Source organism: Fukomys damarensis, unplaced genomic scaffold (genome assembly GCF_012274545.1).
Source record: "Fukomys damarensis isolate Sample0158 unplaced genomic scaffold, DMR_v1.0_HiC HiC_scaffold_5, whole genome shotgun sequence".
NCBI lineage: Eukaryota > Metazoa > Chordata > Mammalia > Rodentia > Bathyergidae > Fukomys > Fukomys damarensis.
Window position 1 is genome coordinate 64,281,874 of NW_022900917.1, and position 22,155 is coordinate 64,304,028.

At 45.2% G+C, this 22,155-nt stretch overlaps 1 protein-coding gene across 1 annotated transcript in view; it reads right to left on the reverse strand.

Moving 5' to 3' along the window:
- The window catches only part of Cacna1c (calcium voltage-gated channel subunit alpha1 C), a 712,468-nt gene that overhangs the window by 268,858 nt on the left and 421,455 nt on the right, over nucleotides 1-22,155 (reverse strand). The window lies entirely within an intron of this gene.

The following is a 22,155-nucleotide window of genomic DNA, read 5'->3' on the forward strand; positions in this document are numbered from 1 at the left end:
TTTTTTTTTTTTTTAAATAAGCCTTCTCTGTGGGCTTAGAAGCAATACCATGAAGAATTTCACTTGGAAAGAAAGCAGAGTATTTCACTGCAATGATCACACTCAGGACAACAGCTGGCCTGGAGGGGTCCTGCTGGGAGACTGCAAGGCCCCCACGTGGGCTCAAAAGCAGGCCTTGTCCCAGGGTCAAATTCAGAAACACGGGTGGGAGTGTGGATGATACTCTAGATCAAAAGGAGAGTCAGTGGGTCTCTTACAGAGGGAAAAATGGGATGGAAGAAAAAAAGACAAGTAACAGTGACCACAGAGGAAAACCGAAAAAACGCAAAGAAGGATGAGGCAAAATAGCCAGGAAGGGAAAACACGTAAGAGCAAGGAGGAAACTGTGGCAAGGTGCAGCAAAGGGACACTCAAGGTTAGGTTTCCCACATTCACAATGCTCCAGAGCTGTGTGCCCAGCAGATAGGTACACACCTGAGTACCAGGAGCTCACAGCACACACACAGCTGTGATGTTCAGTGTGCCTGGATCCCTCCCTCTGAACCTTGCAGAAGTGAGTCTCACCAGTGGCCAGCCCTGTTTTGTCCCTTTGGGAAAAGAGCCGGCCCTTCGATAGCTTCTTAAGAGAAAGAAAGCCAGGGTCACTGCAGGCACTTGACTGCCCTCTGGCTGGAAGTCAAAACTGTGGTTCGGGGATGCCTACACTCAGTAAGAAGTAAAATAAACTTAGAAAATGCTTGAGCAAACTTAAAAGATTTCTTCATTACAGGACTTCTCAGAGCATTTAATAAGCTAGTATGCCCCATGGCACTTACAGGAAAGGCTGCAGTGTGCAGACGTTAGAACCACAGGACCCCTTCAGGATTTTTTGTTATTTCAAAACAGCTATTCATATCTCAAAGGATACTGGCTTTCCTTTGAGACCAGTGGGTAGAAGTCCTGACCTAGGCAAAGGATTCCACTGAACTTGGACACTATGAAAACTGCCAAGGTCTTTCCCAACCTCCAGGCATCTGTACTCATCATGGTACCCACCAAGTGCAGGTAATTAAAATATGGCCAGTCACAGGGAAGCTGGGATCCTTTCCATGCCTTACGAGAGACCTATCCTTTTACTCTTCTCAGTAAAACTCCCACTGCCATGCTCTGAACACTGAAGGGATGGAGGGTTGTGCTGCACAAGTGCTCATCCTTTTAAAAGAAATACCAAAAGTGGTTGGTTCCAGGAAAGCAAGGAGAATCAAAAGACAGAGTAACTGGAGTGACTGCCTGTGAAGACACAGCAAATCAATTCTCATAGCACAGGTGTCCAGGGACGAGGAAACTGAAGTTCAGAGACGTCAAACAACGCGTCTAACATCCACATCCAGCAATGCTGGTGCTAAGATATAAACTTGGGCTGGCCCGACTCTAGGTCCCATTCTTTTGGCACTACTTTAAATGTGGGAGCGTAGGGTGTGATTTTAAAAACTCATCAGAGTCTGAGCTGCTGAGGCATTTATGATCCAGTAGGAGAGGAGATTTGTGTATTCAAATAGTGAAAGAACAAAGAAGTGCCTGGGAAAGACGGGAGAGTAGTCTCTACTTAGCAGAGAAGGGATGCATGGAGGGCCAGCATTTGAGCTGGACCTTAAAGGACAGTAAGTCCAGCTGGCCACAATGGCCACGGAGGGTCTTCTGGATGAAAGAATATCCTGAGTAGAGAGGTGGAACCAAGAAGGGTGCCTTTGGGGACCTGGGTGAATCATACGAAGTTGATGGGTGGGCAGTGGGACCCGACAGAGGCGGTAAGTCAGGGGAGGTCCCGGTAGCAGCCATGAGACTGCCATCCCAGTCCTTTTGCAGTGGTAAGTGGTTTTGAGGCAGCGGGCTTTGGAATGACACGTAGGTGCATTTCATCAGAGCTGTGTTGACACCTGTCTGGTCCTATAAATTAACATTTCCATCTCAGCTGACTTCATTTGGCAGGAGCAATAAATCCACATGGCAATTCAAATAGCCAAGGGGAAGGGTGCAGGGAGGGCAAGAGGATGGAGGGAGGTGGGAGAGTCATTCACAATTTATTGAATTGTATTCATTCATTCATCCATCCATCCATTTATCACAAAGGAAGCAGCAGGTGAGCCCAAGAGCTTGCTGGTCTCATGAATGTATCTTCCTACCACACTATTAGCTTGTAACTCTACATCTACCTATATTTTAAATTATTAGCACTGGATGCTTTTCAAAATCCATTCTAGCTGCCTTCTTTTTATACCATAACACTGTCCTATAGAACAGGTCAACTGACATACCCAACAGGCAGAGAAATTGAGATTCAGATGTTGTTTTTATCGCCTGCACAGCCACCTCCTTCTGATTTCAATAGTGTGAAGATTCATTAAATCCATGTTATAGGTCTCTGCTAAATATTTATTTCCATATTGATTATGACATGTATTTATTCCCTGGTTTAAAAAAAGATGAAACAATTTATTGAGCACTTACTATGGGTAAGAGATGGATAAATCACGCTGGGTAAATGGCAGACAGAGCCCAAACCGAGGTGCCCTATCCCACAGCCCAGTGTTCTTTCGTCCTCAATGTCAGATACTCATTTCTCAAGAACCTGATGAGAGGTGACAGCATCCAGTGGAGGAGGCCCCTGGTGGGCATGAGCTGCTGAGCAGCTCAGCCAGGGAGCCTATCCCCCCAGCCCTGCCACATGCATTCCAAGCTCATGCATTTCCCTGACTCTGTGATCAGGAGCAGGGCCAGCAGAATCTTGTTCCCTTGTGTCCCAGCTCACTGAAGGATTTTCTAGGTGAGAAATAACCCACTGACACTGATTGTGAGGGGCCTGGGCCATGGGATCGCAGTGCTCTGGGCCCCAGAAGGCTTTTCCAGGCTGCAAAACAAAGCTTTGAGAGAGACCCAGGAGGCAAAAGCTATCCAAACTGAGAGATCATAGCCTCTCCTGGCCCCATCTCTTCTGCACAACTCACCAGATGAAAGAACACAAATACCTGTAGTTTCTCTACCTTTTTCTCCTCAAGGGGGATGAATTTCAAGGCACAGTGGAAGGGACTGGGAAGAAGCTTTAGGTTGGCTGGGGTGGCTGGCTTGGTTAATGCCCCCAGTTGGGGAAGTGCAATCTTGTCCTCACTGAAATTCATCACTTTGAGCTCAGGGACCTTTGAGGCCCTGGTGAGAAAGGCAGAAATGTGGCCGGCTTTGGAAGCAGCTGGAAGGCCCCAGCTGGAGGTGCTGGGCTACCTCAAAGGCCTCCTGGACCACAGGGCCAGGGTTTCAGGGGTCTAGGGTCAGGAAGGCATTTGGATCGCCCTCCTGCTCAGGGCTCTTTGTGGTTCTGAACACACAGCCAGCCAAGCCATCTGAACCATCAAAATCCTGGTGTTTCTCTCATTCTGGCCTCCTAATCTTTGATTCCAAATAGTCCTCTTAAGTGCTTTGTCCCCCAAAGTCCCAGCACCCCCGAGTCTGTCTGTGAGCTGTGAGCTCTCTGGAATTACCCTTTGCATCGTGATCCAGAGTGCTGTTTGCTGTCACACTCGCCTTGCCCATAGTTCTCGAGTTGGGAGCTGGTACTGGGGGTGAGAATTCTGTGCTTTCCTCCTCCTGTCCCACGGGGCACACAGCCCTGATATCATGTAGTGTTTAGGAGATCAGGAAGAGGCAGATTTTGCTGGGGGAAGTTGGAATACCCAAGCCACATGTGTGGGGAGCTTTTGGGAATTATGATGGTGGGATCTGTGCAACCAGGCCCATCCTATTAGGGCAGGCCAAGCCTACAGGGACTGGCAGGGCCAGGCAGGTAGGAGGAAGAGGCTGGTTCTCTTGCCCTAGAAAGTGACATAAGGGGAGAAAGATGAGCAAAAAATCCATATTGCAGAAGACATCAGCAAGGAGAAATGAAGGACAGAGAATCTCAAAACCAGAGTCACCTCCTAGAAAGTACACACACACACACACACATACACACACACACACACACACACACACACACACACAGGGTCTAGGGTCCAGGGTCCAGATGCTTTTTACTCCAGGCATATTTTTCCTCAGTCACTTTAAACATTTGGTTTTGGATTTCTTTGACCAAAAGGAGATTGATGGAAGTAGTGGCCCCTTGGAAATAAAACAGTATCATGAACCAAGTTCCTAGCAAGGCTCTATTTCTTGTGCAGCTCTTGAAAGTAAGGAGCTCAGTGATTCTGGGGTGGGACACAGTGGGCCTGGCTTTATAACTGGCCAGGCCATGATGCTCTGGAGAGGACCTTGTCCCTCCGGCAGATTTAACCGAAGCAGGATGCACAGTCCCAACGTGCAAGGCTGGCAGCTAAAAACAACCTGGAGTCTGCGAGAGGAAGAAGATGCCAGCCTGCAGAGGGCTGGCGGCTGACAGGTGAGGATGATTCATCCCTACCCAATAGAAAATTCTCCTCTGTTTGCATTCCTGTCTCCCGGAGCCATTCTGCTCATCTATCTCTCCGTCCCATTACTTCTCCCTTGTGCTCTTCCTTCCTCTCCTGCCCTATTTTCTTCCTAGCCTTGCTTCTTTCTCTTCCACGCCTTGACAGGGAGTCTGTGAACCACACCTGAGATGTACCCAAGGTGGCTCCTTGCACTTGCACCAGAGGCAGGTGGACACAGGGGAGCTCGGGGACAGACTGTGCCATGGTGAGCACGCCAGCATAAGGAAGGAGCAGTGGGGGACACACACACCTGAAAGGAGGAGGCAGAAAACAGAAAGAGGACCCACAATTAAAGCACCTAACTTCAAGGGGAAAAGTGCACACATATCACTGTAATCTGGGTAGAGCTCCAAGCAGAATTGTCACTAAGAATTAAAATTGATGGACAGAAACATAAAATCAGGGTCTCAATGAAAAATTTTACATGTTCTCTCTACCCAATGCTGATTATGATTCATCAACAAACAGTCATCAAACAGAATGGACCACAGTGACAGCTTATTTTCAATCTCCTAGTCTGACTCTGCTGCTAAGTTCATTAGAGGCAAACATCTCGAATATAAAGATGGCTGAAACAGGCAGAGTCCATAGGGACTAGTTAATTCTACTCCCTATATTTTAATGCTGAGGAATTGGAGGCTCAATCATCTAAGGGAACGAAATGATTAGCAGGTTAGTGGCAAAATTAGGACTTCACACCCCATGGCTTTTATTGCCACACCAGTGTGCCATCCTAGGAATATTTTAAAGATATGCAGTTACAATGAGCACGAGAGAATAAATCTAACATAAGCATATCTGGTAACATGAGCTAAGGAAAATACGAAAGGGCAGCAGCCATGAGCTGAAGAAACAACTGCTTCGGCAAGGACAGAAAGGCTAGCACAAATAGTGGAACCTGATTTTACGACTTGGACAGGCAAAGGTCAAGTCTACATGTGATCAGCATTCCTGAAATGTGGGCAATGGAGATGCTCAGAATGAAATGTTTCGGTGGATGACAATATGCTACTGTTTTTTTTTTTTTTTTTTTTTTTTTTTTTTTAATTATTTTGTTTTTTTTTTGTTTTTTTTTTTTTTTGATGCTGTAACTGTTGCCCTGGAAATGTTTGGAAATATTAACATAAGATTTCAGAAATAGGAATCTTTTTTTAAATGAAAATGGAAGATTTTATTTTTCAGGTATACACTGGAATGAATGAGACTGCTAGCTAGCAAAAAGAAACACAGAATTCTGAACAGCTAATAAAGCAGCTTGGGGACTTGCTTCTGCAAATACGAAGTAGATACATTTTCTCCTTTTCTTTCCATTAAATGCAACTGACAATAGCAAACAAAACAAAACAAAACAAAAAAACAAAAAACTCAGGACATCACATATAAAGAAAACCAAAGGGCTGGGGATGTTTCTCAGGGGTAGTGTTCTTGCTTAGCAAGCATATGCAAGCCCCTTGCATTGAACCCCAGCACCTTAAAAAGGAAAAACCCCATAAAACAGAATCTAACAAATGGAAAGAAGAGGCTGAGTGGCTAGGAACCTCAGGACTCCAGGAATGACATGCTGATGTGTTCACTGTACCAATGGGTACAGACAGAAAAGTAAAGTCCTAATTAAAGTCTCCTCTCTTTAGCCGAAGAACCAAGAAAGGTAAAACTTTATTTAAAGTGTGGTTGCTGAGTGCGGTGGTGCACACCTGTAATCCCAGCACTCTGAGAGGGTGAAGTAGGGGCATCACAAGTTTGTGCCAAGCCTGGGCAACTTAGTGACTTAGCAAGATCCTGTCTCAAAATGAAAAGCAAAAAAAAAAAGTCAGGTTCAATTCCCAGAACCAACACATACATGCATACATACATACATACTATTATAAAATATACATGGACACTTATAATTGCATCTTTCTTTTTCTTTTTTGGTGCTGGGAATTGAACCCAGGGGTTCACACATGCTGAGAAGTGCACTAGCACTGAACTACATCCCCAATCCTTTTCAATTTTGTTTTGAGGCATGGTCTCATCGTTACCCAGGCTGGCCTCAGACTTGCAATCCTTCTGCCTTGGCTCCTGAGTAGCTGGGATTGCAGGTGTGCACCACCATGCTGTATACAAGTGGATCTGGAATGTTCCCCCAAGACCATGCACTGAAGGTTGGTCCCCAGCCAGTGCCACCATCAGGAGGTGATAATGTTAGGGAGGTGGGGCTTGGTAGAAAGAAGTTAGGTCACTGGGGTGTGACCTGGAAAGGGAGACTGGAACCCTGATGCTTTCCTCTCTCTTTCTGTTTCCTATTCACCATGAAATAAGCAAATGTCCTCTATCACATGCTCCCACTATGATGCACTCTTCCTCCTCAGGCCCAAAGCAACAGGGCCAAGCAATGGACTGAGCCCTCTGAAATCGAGCCAAAATAAGTCTTTCCCTTCTTAAAAGTTTATCTCAGCTGTTTTGTCACAGTTTTGGAAAGTCGGCCAGCACATTTACCATTGTAGCCATTTTTAAGTACATAGGTGTATGACGTTAAGTACATTCACAGTGTTGTGCAATCATCGTCACTATCCATTGTTCTGAGATTTTTCACCATTTTAAATGGAAACAATACTTTCTAAATAATAATTCCTCATCGTTTCCTCTTCCTCGGCCCTGGAAGCCACTATTCTACTCTGTCTTTATGAATTTATCTGTCCTAGGTACTTTATGTAAGTAGAATCATAATACTCTTTGTCCTTTTGCATCTGGTTTATTTCACTTGGCACATTTTCAAGGTTCATCTACGTGTAGCATTATGTCAGAATTTTCTCTCTTTTAAAGGCTGAGTAATATTCCATTGTATGTATGTAAATGGTACATTTTGTTTACCTTTTCATGGAACTTATGGACATTTGAGTTATGTCTATTTTTTAGAAATTCTGAATGATGCTGTTACGGAGATGGGTGTACAAGTATCTGTTTGACTACCTGCTTCAATTTGTTTAAAGATATACCTCCAAGAACTGATAGATTATGAAACAAAGCTAAGCTTGATTTTCAGAGAAATTGCCATGCTGTTTTCCACAGAGGCTGTGCTGATTTATGTTCACAGTGGATTGTAGAACAGTTCCAATTTCTGCACATTCTCTCCACACTAGTTATTTCCTGTTCTTTCGATAATAAGTATCTTAAAAAGTGAGGTAGCATCTCACTGTGGGCTTTATTTGTATTTCCTTGGTGACTACTGATTGGACATCTTTTTATATGTTATTGGCTGTTTGTACAGCTTCTTTGAGAAAATGTCAAGTCTCTTGCTTATTTTAATTTTAATTTTTAGCAGTTCTGGAGATTGAACCCAGGACTTCACACATTCTAGGCCAACATTCTATCGTTAAGTTATGGTCCCAGCTCTATTTTATAATTAAGAAAGAAAGAAAACTTTAGCTGCACAAAATAGAAAAAACTGTGGCCCTACGCTCAACTTCTCCAGCTGAAACTGAGTGGGGAATTTGGACCTCTGTCCTCACCAAGCTATGTTGAAGCACCCAAGCCCCTGTAGGATGGTGTCCAGACAAATGGGGTACCAGAATGTTCTTCCTCATGAGGTGTCACCAGGCTCCCCAGTACTCCTGTGAGGCCATGTGAGGAAACTGAACTCAATGGAGGCCATGGAAAGAGGCTGAATGTCTAGATGTCTAGACCTAGCGGAGATTCGAGAGTCTCCACTCCCCAAGGATAATAAGGTTTCTCCATATCCAAGCAGTCAGAAAGGCAGACACAGGCTCCTCCCTCCCTCCCAGCCAGGCAGTATTGATGGAGGCCTCAGGGGACCCTGAAGATGAGCAGTAATGAAGGTCCCTACTCACCAGAATGTCAATGAAGGCTGAGTGGGGAACCTGGACACCACCCTCACCCAGCAAGAACAAAGTGGTGATATTCCTCTTCCCTGCTGGTTCAGTGTCAAAGGAAACCAGCTATAGCATATTTTTAAAAATATTTGGACTTTTTATAACATAATACCTAGAATAGAAAGGTTTCAGTTGAAAATCACTCACCATACCAAGAACCAGGAAAATGTCAATCTGAATGAGAAAAGGTAATCAACAAATACAAACACTAAGATGACCTAGCTATAAAATTATCTGACAAGGATTTTTAAGCATTTACCAATAAGCGATTAAGAGCACAACTGAAGCAATGAAACTGAAAAGAAGGTCACAGGAAAGAAACAGAAATCTCAGCAAAAAAAAAAAAAAGAAGCATAAAGAAGATTCAGGAGAAATTTTAGAACTGAAAAATGCAACAAATGAAAATTTAAAACTTAGTAGATGAGATGGATTCAATAGTGAAAGGGAGACAACAGAGGAAGGAATCAGTTAAGTTGGAAACAGGACAAAATAAATTACTGAGAATTACAGAGGAAAACAGCCTTTAAAAATTGAACAGAGTCCTGGAGACCTGGGGCGCTGTAACAAAAGATAAAACATCCATGTTATCAGAGTCTCTAAAGGGCAGAACAAAGAGGATCAGGTTTAAAAAGTGCCTGAAGAAGTAATGCCTGAGTATTTCTCAAAGTTAGCAAAAGACATAAATCTACAGATTAAAGAAACTGAGTGAAACCCAAATGGGGGAAACCCAAAGAAATCTACACCAAGATACATTAGAGTCAAAACCCTGAAAAGTAAAGCCAAAGAAAGCAGTCTTAAAAGCAAAGTGAGAGACATGACCCTGAGAGGGGAAAATATTTTTTTCTTCAGTGAGTCTATTGGTACATTTTAGGTATACAGTACAGCTACATTCATCATTGGGATCTTGTGCCTTTACACGGCAGGTCTTGGTTCTCATTTTTTCCCCTTATCCCTGCCCTCCCTTCACCCCCTCCTCCCCTCTCCCTTTACAAACACTTCATTTCCCCTTTTTCATTTTCTCATATGAAAAGAATTTGAATTATGAGATTTATCATTAGAAATTGAGGATGTCAGAGGAACACCATTTTTCAAAGGCTAAGTGAAAAGAACCGTCAACTCAAATTCTATAACCAATGGAAGTATTCTTCATAAATAAAGAGAAAGTTAAGGATTTGTAACAGATTTAAAAAAGAAGAGAAAATGAAAAGAATTTGTCACCTATAGATCTACCCTAAAAGAATAGCTAAAGGAAGTTCTCTAAGCAGAAAGGAATTGATTTTTTAAAGGAAAAAAATATACATATACTTTCTATCTCCTTTTGAGTTTTCTAAATTATGTTTGATGACTGAAGCAAAAGTCACAACTCTGATGTATTTCTCATGCATGTAGAAAAAATATTCAAAGAAATTGTATTATAAATGAGGAGGATAAAGGGAGGTAAAATATCTACACTTCATTTGAACTGAAAAAAAGTAATACTAGTGAACTGATAAATTATGTATTTATAATGTAATATTTAGATCAACCACAAAAAGAGCTATATACTCAATACCCTAAAGATGAAATTCTGAAAAATGTTCAAGTAATTCACAGGAAGGCAAGAAAAGACATTTAAATAACACTCTTGAAATGACAGTGTCGTAGAGATGGAGCACAAATTATTTTGCCAAGGGTCAGGGATGGTGGAAAAAGGGGTAAGTGTGAGTAACATGGTAGTGCAAGGGGTCTCTGTAGTGATGAAACAGTTGTGTTTCTTTTGTAATTTCTGCAGTGCTAAGGAATGAATCTAGAGCATTGCACACGCTGGGCAAGAGGTCTACTACTGACCTATATGCCCACTTCTAGTTCTCTTTCTTGATTCTGGCATGGTCATATGAATTTGCAGATGAGAAAATGACAGTGAATTATACACACGTGTACCAATGTCAGTACCCGCATTTTGATCTTATACCACAGTTATTAAGGCCTACCCATGAGGGGAAATCTAGTGAGGGGGAAGGGCCAGAAGACCTCAGGAAACTTCTTATACAGGGTGAAATGTTAAGACTTGTGTTTAGATGTCTCCTCAAAGCCTCGTGTGGATGAGGTAGCTGAATCTGGAATGTGTGATGCTGGGGGATTAAGGGCGTGTGATTACTAAACCACTACACGTGAGTGATTAGTTTGGCACCGCTCTAATCCTGGTAGTCTGGATGGAATAAAAGAGGCAGAAAGACGCTGTTAAATTCTCTTGTTGCTTTTGCTATCTTCCGCCACCACAACCTATTGCCTTTCAGCCACCCTGCCTTGGAGCCAGCCGATTATGGACTGAAACTTGTACAAACTATAAGCCAGATACATCTTTAACTCTGGGTGTTGGGTATTTAGTCACAGCAATGAGAGAAAAGTAACTAACACAACATCTATGATTGTTTTACAATAAACATTTAAAAAACGAACGTGACTTGGAGCAGTAGAACACATCCATACTCCCTTTCCAATTTGTCCTGATTTCTCTCAGTTCTCTGAGGACATGAGAGGGCCTTGGTTTCTTAATCAAATGTATTTGTTTCCTGAGCACTGTGCCAGACAGACTGAAGGGAGACAGAATATGTCTGCCACGACTTTCTCCTTAAAGATCCCAAAGCTGTTCTTCCTGAGCTCTCCCTCCGTTGTTCGCGCTTAGCACTCACAAAGAAAAGCCACAAAAACACCACCCACAAAGCTGCATCATCTTTCAGTGGGAATCTCAATCACTTTGTTTCTTTCACATTAAAAAGCAATCCCCCAGAATGTGACAAGATAAATCATTTATCTTAACAAACCTTTGTCCATTTAATCTTCTGGAACCCGAGCTACCTTGTTCATCAGGCTGGGTGCTCTCACTTCTCAGGCACACGAGAAGGGTCCACTTGGGGAGGGAAAGTGCAGCAGCCAGAGGTCCTGAGGACACCAAGTTTCACCTTCCAACCATTAGTCTAATTGTTCAGAATTGTACATGGGTCAGTGCCACTGATTCAATTGTGCCTTGAATACAGCGACAGTAAAGACACTGGGCAATGCTCACTCTGTGAGAAACCCCTGTTGAGTAGATTCCCCTGACTTGGTGCTGATGCCCTTCACCTGAGAAAAGGCATGTGCAGAGTTTTCCCCGTTAAAAATGACCGGCTCTGAGAAGTCCCTGAGGTAGCAGGGCAGAGCCATGGTCCATGTGCCGATGGCAGCTTCTACACACCATCATCTTCACTGTTTGGGGGCGGGGGGGAAGCAAACACTCCATGTGGCCCCTGAGAGGCCCAGCTGACATCTACCTGAGACACATTTGAGAGGTGATAGGGGTGGGCAGGGGAGATGGGGAAAGTGTAATTCAGGTTGGGAGAGTAATCTCATCTGTTATTTACCTTACTTGTCCTAATCATATCGTGTCAATGCATCTATAAATTATCTTGTCTCTCAGCAGCTTCCAGGACAGATGAAAGCTGTCATTTTGTCAGAAAAGTTTAAATTAATTAAAGGAGGAAAAAAAAAAAAGAAAGGGGAAGGAAAAGAAGACTTGGGATGGCAGCGGGACCTTGAGAGTTATCTGAGAGGAAATGAAGGGCAATACAAGCAGGGTGACCTCCAGGAAAGTCTGTGGTTTGTCCCTTGTTACCACAGCCCTGTATCCTGGACCTGTGTCTCTGGGCTACTACTCACACACCCAGCTCCCTCTCTCCTTCCCGACCATGCCATTCTAAGTCTTCATAACTCCAGATCTGGCTGCCCCTTTCAAATCTTGCCCCTATTGAGACCAAAACAAAATAGACAAAAAAAAAAAAAAAAAAAAAAAAAAATTTAGACCAAAGGTCAAATGGGTGATAAAACATGTAACAAATCTACTATTTATAAGGTATATAATTGATAGTAGCTTAAATCACAACCCCAGGAATCAAGCTTGATTTTCTGGTAGCAGCGGCGGCACTGTAGAACCTTTCTATTGCTCAAGATGGGACGTGGAAGCTCACACCAGCAAGGGGAACGCCAGGCTGGTTTGGAGGGAAAGGAAGAAAGCAGAACACACCTTGCTCCTGTGAGCAGAGCCACAGCCAGCACACCGCTGCTCACCACCAGGTGTAACATCAGCATGCACCCGAAGGTCTCCACACCCACTTCACAGGGCCAGTGCTATGAGTCCACTGAGATTCACGCGGGGTCACACACTAGGAGTACAAGAGTGAGGCCTGGCCTGGCAAACCCTGTGATTCAACATGCATTCAGCTTTTGCTACCGCCTCCCACCTTCCTCTCCGAGCTGTGGCCTCTGGCCCTCTAGAGCCATGCAGGCCTCCAGAAGCACACGGAGCTGCCCCTTCCAACTGTGCTCTCCGGCTGAGGCTGCAGACCAGCCATGCTGCACAGGGCACTCTGCACTCATTTCATTTTCCTCAGTGTTCTGGGAAAGAGAAGAGCGGCTTAACCTTAAAGTCCTGGAATAGTGTCAGCCAACAAGGTAAATAACAGTCACGAAGGTCAGGTGTGGCCTGAACAGTTATCCGGCTTTGGTGGAGCCCGAGAACCAGAATGGAGGTCAGGCTTCTCCAGAAGAATCTTCCACCATTTGTAAGGAATACTGCTACCTTACTGAGATGCAGTAATTCAGTCTGTGTTCATCTCTCTGCTGAGAGGCATGGACATACAACACTCATGCAGAAAGGAAATCCAGAAGTTTTAGGCAATGGCTATGAACAATGGGGTCCCCAACCCATCTTCCTGAGACTCACTCCTTGTCTGGACTCTGATTTAAAAAACAGAAAACAGGGCTGGAGATTTAGCTCAGTGGCACTGTGCCTGCCTGGTAAGCACAAGGTCTGGAGTTTGATCCTCAGTATCCCCCAATTATGGAGATGTTCAGAAGCCTAGAAAAGGAGAGAGCAGAGTATGAAGAACTCCATACACACTCCTGGATTTGCATTTGTATTTAGCAAACATTCAGTACATGCTACAGGCACATTATCAGCTGATATTTGCTTTGCAGATATTAACTCCATTGAATCCTTATAATAATCCTGATACATGCGTATTATACCCATTTTAAAGATGTGTAAAGTGATGCCTCCTCAGGAGGTTAAGTAACTTGCCAAGGAGACACAGTAAACAAGTAGACTTACAGATTTTTATCAGTAGACTGGCTTTTCCACAGTGGAAGTACCACTCACTTGGGGGTCTGAGGGTGCTCTCCTGTCTGCTGGCCCCCTAAACTTACACTCGGTGCCACAGTTTCCCCACCTGCTCAGAGGAGACACTTGTCCTCCCTACCTACCTTACAGGCCGGTTTAGGATGATTCCATGAGATCACACGTATGAAAAGGTGTCTTTTATTGCAAGAAGCTAACACAAATTTGAGTCTAAAAATGTCGTGTCGCTCATTTCTAAAAACATGACTTGAGCCCTCTTTGGTGGGTTGGGTTTTGAAGCAGAAACCTGTGAATATCAGAGAACAGTTCTGTTGGTCTCATTTGTTTCAGCTCCTACCTGAGGACTGTGTGTAAACATTGCCATGTGAGTATTGTGAGATGGATGGATGGTCACGGGGGTGGAACAAGGAAAAAAGGGCAAAGTTCGGTCCTTCCTTCAAAAAAAACAATAAGCCTCTTCTGTGCCACCTTTCTACCCTCCCCAAAAACCTTGCTTGTGAAACTTCTACTTGATCATGAAGCAAGACAAATGCCAAAGACTACAGTCAGAATAAAAAAGACCAAGGCTCGGCCTGCATACTCCCACATAATGTCCCTGGAAAGGGAACTTCTGTACTGTCAGACAGACCGTCCTGCCAGCCGTATCCACGCTCAGCCTTGTACTAGGCCTAGTAGCAGGAGCCAGGGGTATAAATTCCCACACCTGTCAGGAACCAACACATCTACAAGTTCTGAGGAGTCCAAATACCCAAGCCTTACTGAACCTCTCTGTCTCCCATATAACCTGATAACCAGCGTTGGGCTGCTGTGAAGACTGCATAAAAGCACACAGGTAAGTGTATAGCTTTCGACTGGATTAGGACCTCTGGCTATGCACCCTACAACACTGTGCTCCCATCTGAGCACTCTTCCTTCTGGTATATCTGCCACTGGCAACTTACCTTAAAATGAGGGCCCTGCTGACCTTCTCATTACTCAGTCCCCAGGCCTGATTCAGGGATGCATGAATCCCAGTTTAGCTGATCCACGGTGTGGGTGAGTAATGTAACTGCCCTGGGCCTTGGCTCTTGCTTCTGTGAAATGGCCTCACTGGGAGCCACCTTGTGGCATTGTGTGAAGCACAACTGAGCTCATGCCAAGTATTTCAAATAGCACAGGTTTCAGAAAGCCCTTTTGGGACCAAATCCCCCACCTCCACCCTTGTATTCACCTTTAGGAAGTGAGATTTTAAAAAACTAGGTCAGGGCTGCTGGCAAGGGGGGAACTCAAACCCCTCTCTGGTGCTTATGGACCAACAGATGCTCAAGGTTAAATTTCCAGAAAACCGAGAGACAGGTGGGCTGGGGTTTGGATTCTCAGAAATGAGCTAATTCAGAGTAATTAATGGTTTCAGGACATTGTGAGCAGCTCTTCAATGCAACAGCAGAAACTATGTGGGGAGAGGGTTAAACGGCAGGGGAAGCTCCCTACTTCTGGGGTCTGTGGCAATGACAGTAGCTAGGAACTGACAGTAGCCAGCACCTGCCATTACTGGTGCATCAGAGAGCCTCCAAAACCACGGGGCCCCCTCGACCCACTCCGGCCACTCTCTGCTGTCTCCAACCTGCCTGAAGTTTAGATTGGCTGAATGGAGAATTCGGAGTAAAATGCCCAAGAAAAATGTGGCCAGAAAACGGGAGAAGCTAGGAGGCTCAGAGGTCTTGCAGGCCTTGGATATCATTCTCCCCTTTGGAGATGCCTCTGCTTTGAGACACTGAGGACCAAATGGAAGGCTCTGGAAGGCTGATGGTTTTCAGATGGAAAAGAATGATTATCTCATGATGAAAATTTTGCTGTTGAGTCTGCCCATAGACCAAGAAGGAGCCCTTAGGGCCTACAGAGAGAGAGAGAGAGAGAGAGAGAGAGAGAGAGAGAGAGAGAGAGAGAGAGGTAACTCCCCCCACCCCTGCAATTTGTGTTAAGGACTTTTAGTTTTTTCTGGTCCAAAAAGCACTTTCATACCCATCTCTCTGGTCTTTTCAATGATTCTGGGAGGTATTTTTAGCCTTTCCAACCTTCCAATTTGTCCCCAGTAAAATCTTTTCAGGTCAGAAAAGTCATATGCTTTGTTTAAGGTCAGAATGCGTACACTGTTGCTGGGTGTGGCGGCGCATGGCGGTAATCCCAGCACTCGGGAGGCTGAGGCAGGAGGATCACTGTAAGTTTGAGACCAACCTGGATCACATAGTGAGTTCTGGGTCAGTCTCAACTACATAATGAGACCCTGTCTCCACAAAACAAAAACAAAACAAAACAAAACAAAAAAACCCAAAATGCCATACCCTGTTAGATCTATGAGCCCATCTTGGACTCTAGGCTCTGCCTCCCCACTGTGGCCTGGCCCTAGCTGGAAAAGCAGTAGAGCTTCTGTCTTCAGGGTGATGGCCCCTCCCTGGACAAAGGTGCCTCTTGCCTTCGTGGCTGCAAGCCCTCTGCCCATGCCCTTCTCCAGCCTGTCTTTCAGGGCCACTGCCGAGTGTATGATTAATCCCCAATCTAATCAGTTTCAACAATGATTTAACTGGTCTCCCTCTGTGTGCTGGAATAATGTATTCAATATTAGTAATACCAATCCTGCTTAGTGCCACCAAAGTGGCTGGACACCCTCAGCTCTCCTGTTTCCCCCAGACATTTTCACTCGTGTAGCCTCTCCCTTGTCTGTTTCCCTTATTTTCGCGTTCTGCTCTTTGACAGATGGAGAAGCCACATCACTCTTTTCTTTGGCTCCCTTTGCTCAGTCTGTCTGCCCAGATGCTCTGCACAGCCCTGCTCTCCCATCCCTGCTCTGGTCCTTCAAGCTTTGCTCAGAATGCAGCCGCGGCGAGGCACAGCTAGCCTGGCCCCTGTGCCATGCTCTGTCCTCCTGGAAATGCCCTGTGTCCTTGCTTTTCCATCCTCTCTCCTCTGCCTGGGGCTCATACGAGACGGTGCAGCCATCAGGAACGAGTGCCAGTTAGCTGTTCATCATGACAAAGTCAGTAATGACACAGGATGGGATGACAGGAAGGAAGCAGGAGTCAGGAACAAAAAGAGTTTTTGACCTAGCATGGTTGGAAGCTTCTTTGCCACAGTCTTGGGAGATTCTTCAGCCTAAGGCTGACAGCCCTCAGGTTTTTCTGGCCCTGTGAGCCTTAGCTCCCAGCATCCCCACACCCTATGGAAGCTTGGCCTCCAGATGTGTGCTACCAACCTACCTCAACAAGCCAGGACCTGGGTGCGTTCCCACAGGGTCCAGCTGTGGGTTTTGCCTTGTCACCCGCTAAGACATGGAGCATTCCTCGGAGGTCACTGAGGAAGTGGCTGTTTGGCTACAGAAGAGTAACATTTCGGGAACAAGTGTGAAATGTGGAAGCCAGAAGCACGTGAGATCACTGGATGAGAAAACAGCATACTGAGCCAGAATCCGCTAGCTGATCCCTGGTTTATCTGCCTTTTCTGGACCCTATTCTATTATGAGCCAGAAGCAGTGGTGGTGAAAGCTGTGGACCCTGCTGGGGGGACAGGAGAGTACCCCACCTACTGTCCTCTGCAGAAACCAAGACATGGAAAAGCACCGATCCTTGAGTCCATAGAGGACAGAGCTACCTGCTCAGGGACAGGAGGTAGAGGAAAGGCTTCAGTAAGCAGGTGACACTTGTGTTGCCCCTCCAAGGACAAGGTGATAAAGGGTGTCCTGGACAGAGCAGAGAGCATGTGCAAAAGCCCTCGCTGAAGGAATTTCTAAAGGAATGTTGCATGATGGAATTAATGTCTTAGAAATGCAACCCTCTGGACACAGGGTGGCTAAGAGAAAGAAGATTCACTGGGTGGTGGTCACACAAGCACTGAGTCCCAGGTGGCCAAAGCTAACCAGCCTCTCTCAGGGACTTTTTCCTCTGCTTGCCACCAGGACCACTCTTCTGGCTTCTCAGGAATAGTGTTTTATGCACCTTTCTAATACTCAGCCTCCAGGTAAGAACAAGGCATGTCATGTCACCCTCTTCAATGTTACCTGGTGCGTTCTTCATGAAGTCAGACCCAAGGACAGTGTTGGTCAGTTTTACACCCTATGCATGCTCTCCTCTGCACTTAACACTTACCTGCCCATTTCCTGCTGCAGGTCTAAGCAGTGTAGATATCCCTATCTGGACGCATTCTGGAATGGTACATGCAGAGTGCTTTCCTGGACATAATCTCAATCCACAGTGACAACTCAGCAGAAGGTGGGGAGAAATAAGGTGCCGAAGACCTATGACGCCCAATGTGCAGATAAGGAGACAGCGTTCACAGAAATCACCTGGCTCCTTACTTGGCAGCTCCTCTGACTCACACACCAGAGCTCCGGCTCCGTCCCACCGAGTGGCACCCAGTCATGATGTCCTTCATTTTCACAGAGGCCAAGACTATCTGCTTAGAAAATGAAGATAGCAGACAACCTGCTAAATATCTGTGAGCATCTGATGGTTGGAGGAGGCTGACAAAAGTGGCAAAGTCACTCATATAGACAGTAACAGATCAGTTGTAGGCTGTTTCTGTCCCACTGGGACTTCACACTAGGATGGCATGGGACAGAAATGAAAGGCCACGCTCCTCTCAGCTGAACAAAATTGGGTGTTCACACCCACACCCTAAAGTCTTAGCCCCATCCTTCTGGTCCTTCCTCCCTGGGTGATTGTTTATAGCCAAAGCCCCTAAGGATGCTCAAGAAGATGGACTCAATCTCTAAGGCGCCCCATCCAAATGCAGGGCCTGCAGGTTGGAGAAACTTATTCACTGTGATAATTTGACATATAGAGGTGAAAGAATACCTATTACATTTATACAACAATTTTCACAAAGGAAAGTTTAGCATGATTTTTTTGGATTCACAGGAGGTATCAGGGATTGCCCTGAGAGAGGGGAAAGAGGTAGAGAAGGTTCTTAGAATGCCAAGTTGGCTGGGTCACTGGCGTCTGCCTAAGGATAATGCAAGTTGGAAGATGCAAATAAGGACACACTGTGTATCTCAGCTCCCCAGAAACCATCAGCCTTATTACCACTTCGACTTGCCAAGGACCACATGGTTAATCAACAGCAGTGAATACCTAAATGTAAGGTGCATTTCCTCTAACGTTTGCGCGTTTTCCTCCACACAGGGCTGCTGCCATTAGCATCACTGCAAACAACTCCTGGTCCTGCTGCTGCTTACCTGCCTTGCTCCTAGACCCCCAAAGCTCCCACAGGCTCTGCATAATTGCCACAGAGTTACTTTGTCTACGGTGTGGCCCTCACTCAACCAAGTTTCCACACATGCCTGGATTCTGAAGTGATTCTAATGACCTAGCCCCCTTCTACAACTCGACTGAATTAGTCACCTTTCTGTTGCTGGGAAAAAATACTTGGCCCATGTAATTCAAAGGAGAAAAAGTTTATTTTGGCTCAGGCTGTCAGGGATTTCAGTCTATGGTGAGCTTGCTCCGAGGTGAAAGGGTGTGGTAGAGTTGAGCTGCTCACCTTGTGGCAGACATGAAGCACAAAGACAGGGAAAGAGGCACAGAAAGAAAGGGGCTGGGGACAGAAAACATCCTGAAAAACATGTTCCCAGTGATCCAACTGGGCCCCACCTCCTCACAGCCACTGCAGTCTGAGTGCATCAATGGGTTAAGCCACTGATGACATTAGAGCCCTCACGATCCAGTCACCTCTCAAGGTCCCATCCTGAACAGTGCTATCTTGGGGATCAAGTCCTCAATGCTTGATTCTTTTGAGGAATACTTTTGTATTTAAATCATAACGTGGACTTCCGGAATTTCCAAACAAAACAAAACAAAAACTTGGAAAAACCACTAACCTGTTTATTCTTTTTCCTGGTGAGATAACATTCCATAGTCCCCATACCAAAGCACTGAAACACTTGTGCTTAGCACATTCTCAACCAGGATCTGCTTGTGATATTTAGAAGGTAGCTGCAACCACCTTGCAAATCTAAGTAAAATGTTGCCTACATGTGCACAGCTGTATCCCTCTGGAGAGAGCCCAAAGCTTTCAAAAGATATGAAAATAAGCTGGCAAACCCCAAATAGTTGAGAACTACTACTGGGCTGGACATCTTGAGAAAGATAGATGTAGGGCATGAAAGTATTCAGACAAGGAAAAGGCTGACATAATGCAGCAGGCCTCCCAGGGCCTCCAGCCTGGACTTCCAAGTGACCAGATTCCTGGGTTGGGGAATCCTTCAACAGTTTGGTTTTATTAAGTGTTCATGTACTTCCGAATGGAGTGGCTCAGCCAAGCTTGGACCCGTGCCCTTAGAAAACCACTAATGAAACATTAAATAGTCAGAGAGGTCTAGCTTTGTACCAGAGTTCTGGGCCAGGAGGACGAGGCTTCTGTGTAGCCACAGGCTGGGGCTCCTGGGTCCCCAGAAGATTTAATAGGTGGTGACAGGGCTAGTCCTGGTAACAGAACTCACCCCATTCACAGGGCCCTCAGTTTTGGGAACCTCAGCTGTGTCTTGGAGGACCACAAGGCCCAGGCAGTGAGCCACTGCTCAGCTGAATCAAAGCTCAGCACATTCCCCAGGCCACAGACCCTGATAGGCCTGACCCAGCCACTGGTTAGTTGCAATGTTTTTCTGACCCTCAGCAACAGAAAGAGAAAAATAATCTTCCCTCTTCTTGGGCAGACCTCGGTATCCTCAGACCAGGAAATGGGATAGGGACAGTTTTTCTGGCTATACATGCAGGAATAATTAAGCTGCAACTATTTCCACATTTCCCAATAGGACGCACTCATTGCCTCTTTCTGTCGTTCCTGTAGCAGAAGGGCTGGAGAACAGATGCATATGCCACTGAAACACATGCAACTTGGCACAGACAGAACCTGAGGAAATAACTCAGCACTCTAAAAAGCTTGCTATTTCCTAGAAGCTCTGTGGATTAAACCAGGGTGGGACCCAATGGTCAAGACAGTACGAAAGGAACCCTTCCCATGCCCTTTTCTCATAGGCTGAACTCCTTCAACTGGAGAGGACCATGCATTGCTTGAATTCAAGAACAGGAAAGCAACCAGTGGGGATGAGCGGCCAGGCTCCAGTGCCTACTCATCACATGATCTTGATAAATTAGTCTCTGAAAATTAGGGACCTTCACACCGGACCCCTGCTTGTAAGAATTCAGTATGATGCACATCAATGAACATTTGAAGTTCTCATTTGTATGAGCACCTGCTCATGTGATTCGGGTCTGTGCTAATGTAAATACCAGAAGGAAAGCTAGGAGTTCACTGCCTACCTTTCCTCAAATAAAAGAGCCCAGTGAATCACCTAGAGGCTTGGACAGTTCCAGAAGTGCTTGTTCTTTGGGATTCTGAGAGATCCTCTGCTTGCTTTCCCTGTAACTACAACCTCTAGCCACTAGGGGCATACTTCTTCTCTTTGTCTTAAGAATGGTGGGGAAGAACCCTTTTTCTTTTACTGAACTACAGTAAAATAAGGCTGGGAATTTTTATATAAAAATTTCATTAGGAAACTAATAAAAAAGAAAATGATACGAAAATATAAACAGAATAAGGCAACCTGACAATGAAGACTGGATCCTGGTAGATGTAAATTATGGTACATCTAGCCTAGTTACAGAGGGGAAGCCGAGCAGTCAAATATCTACACTGGGACTGTCTGGTTGCTTCTTCCATTTCCTCCACTCTGTAGTCCTTCCTGTTAGCTCCACCCATTTCCCTGAGATATCTCTAAAGACTCCCTTGGCTTAGGGAGGGGAGACCTTCCAGAATCAGGTTTCAAGTACTGAACATTCTTCACACTTACACATATAGTGAATAGGATGATATTATTTCTTTTTCTTTTTCTTTTTTGGTATCAGGGATCAAACTCAGATCCTTGTGCTTGCGAGGCAGACAGCAGAACCACTGAGCTAAATCCCTGGACCAGGACAATATTATTTCTAAAGAGGACAGAAGGCGGCCACTCTCTCCAGGCAGCAGGGGATTTTACCATTTTACAATAAAGTAAAAGATGAAGCACTTGCAGGTCTACTGACAGGGCCTCATATTTATTCTATCCTTGACCTTAAAAGTAAAGCATAAAGGATGGAAATACTTTTATTTTACCTGTCACACTTTTCTTGAGCCTTATATTCTGATGCCTGTGTTTATCATGAGTTATTCTGAATGTGTTCACACCAGAGGTAAGCCACCTCAGGAAGAGAAACAGAATCATGCTGGGTGGTAGGGGACTGGCCTCCAACCTGGCCCACCAATATTTTGCCATGGGATTCTGGAAGATGTATAGCTTTAGTTTGATTTAGAAATGTAGACACACCTGGAAAGGTTGTTGGAGTGATAGAACTGCAGATCTTATAACCTACTATAGCAGTAAGAAAACAAGGACCCAACAAGGATTCAAACATGAGAAAAGAATGGGAATGAAAATCTGCACAGTACCTGTTTTTGGCCCTTGACATACATCAACAACCTTGACATACATCATCTTAACTTCTTTTGCAGATTAGAGGTGGAGGCTCAGAGAGTTTTTTAGGCAGAGCGGGGGTGTTGTCCCAAGCCAGATGGACAGCACAGTGTGGAGGTAGCACTGGGGCTGTCAGGCTCTGAAGCTTTTCTGCTTACCATGTGTCCAAAGCTGCAC